The sequence below is a fragment of the Vicugna pacos genome, chromosome 24, assembly GCF_048564905.1.
Source record: "Vicugna pacos chromosome 24, VicPac4, whole genome shotgun sequence".
Classification (NCBI taxonomy): domain Eukaryota; kingdom Metazoa; phylum Chordata; class Mammalia; order Artiodactyla; family Camelidae; genus Vicugna; species Vicugna pacos.
This window is the reverse complement of record NC_133010.1, coordinates 28,317,827-28,319,569: the sequence shown is the minus strand read 5'-3', so window position 1 is coordinate 28,319,569 and position 1,743 is coordinate 28,317,827. Positions and strand designations below refer to the sequence as shown.

At 39.8% G+C, this 1,743-nt stretch overlaps 1 pseudogene; it reads left to right on the top strand.

Moving 5' to 3' along the window:
* The first annotated feature begins 240 nt into the window (after positions 1-240).
* On the top strand, positions 241-1,317 carry LOC140689007 (polyadenylate-binding protein-interacting protein 1 pseudogene; annotated as a pseudogene).
* The last annotated feature ends 426 nt before the right edge of the window (positions 1,318-1,743 follow it).

Below are 1,743 nucleotides of genomic sequence, written 5' to 3'. Positions count from 1 at the left end.
TCCCAGCTGCTTCTTCCTTGCTGCTTAAACTAAAAGGTAAAAAGGAGAGAGAGAGCCAAAAGAAGGACTATTGAACAAAAAGGGGCCAGGACTTGCTGGTTTGGAGGATTCCCTGTCTCTCCAGATAACATAACATGCTTAAATTTAGAAATGGACTATAGGCACTTCTCTCTGAGAACCACCCTGTAAGGGAGCCCTCCTGGGAGCAAGACGAGTTCACAGGTTGACACCCCACTGCAGAGCACGGGGTCAGCACTGGTAAGCCTCAGATGGTTGTGGCTCCTTATTCACATCAAAGCTGTCTGTGAACACCCCGAATTTTACCCTCCAACTTGTTCCTCTAATTATACAGAGTCCTACTGGGATGGTTGTGAGGATTATCCCACTCTATACAAATATATTCAAGACTTTTTGAATCATCTTAAAAACCATTTCATAGGTTTGGAAACTGAAACTGAATGGTTTGCAGAGACAGTGAATGGCTGTGTTACAATAGATGATGTTTTGCAAGAACACAGAGAAGTAATGTATCAACAGGCCATATCTTTCTCAAATCCTCTTACATGAGAGCTAGCAATTGGCAACTTCCAGAGAGTGGTAGTTTCCACCAGTTGCTACTTTAAAGCTATCAGAATTAATATGAAGTTAAGGACCAAGCTGCAAAAAGAATGAAGTTACTTGAAAACAATTCCACGTATTTGTACTCTTCCTGGAAGAACTTTATCTTAACCTGAAGATCAAGGGAACAAATGGACCAGGTTATGAGAGCAGGTCTTCTTCAGGCTGTCTTCAGGGGTTGTTGGATGTCCTTTTTTCTAACCCTCCGGGCAACAACTTAATTTGTGCAGTACAGTTACTGAAGTTGACACGGTCAGTTTGAAAGATGCTGGAAGGAAAAAGGAAAGACTGGTATGCAAGAAATTTTTCCGAGAATTGAAAATGTCACCCTAGATGCAAATGGCCACAGACATATAAGTCAGATGCTCATGAAACTTGTAGAACTCTGGTCAAATAACTGGGGTAGAACCCATGCAACCTCAACAGAGAAGCAGCACCTGAAAGTGAGACTATGCTATGAGTGAAGCAATGTTCTGCACATCTGGTGGCTTTCCTTTCCCTGCAGTTCATCCAGATTATGAAGAGAAATATCAAGAATTCCTTGAGAGACTTTTTTTTCCAGATTATGAAGAAAATGGAACAGATTTATCAGGGGCTGGTGATCCACACTTGGATGACAGTGATGATGAGCTTGACTCAGAGATCAAAGAAACTAATGAACAGCTTGGTTTGGCATCAGAGCATAAGCAAAAGCAGTAAAGCTAAATTTCAGCATATCAGTTTCACAAAGCTATTTAGCTTGTGGTGATTTAACAGAACACAGGAAAGCAAGAACATGTGTTACTCTTATACTAAGTCAAGGATGTTGAGTTATGTTGCTAATGCACACAACTTTTGTTTTACAGTATCTCCCAAAATAACCTTTATTACCTCCTCCTGAAAAAGAGGATTCTAATCAAAGATAAAATGCAGGGCATGGTCAGGAAAACATATGTGAATGGAAAATCCTTTGTTAAGACAGCAGAAATATCAAAGTGGTGCCTCAGAGGATATTACACAATGCAGTCAGACAAAAATTTCATTAAAAAGACCCACTCACATCAAATAAGGAGTTCTAAGTAGCTACTGAATATTCCTAAAGAGTGTAGACTGTCAACTTTTATTTAAAAAATACAAGCAATTCTG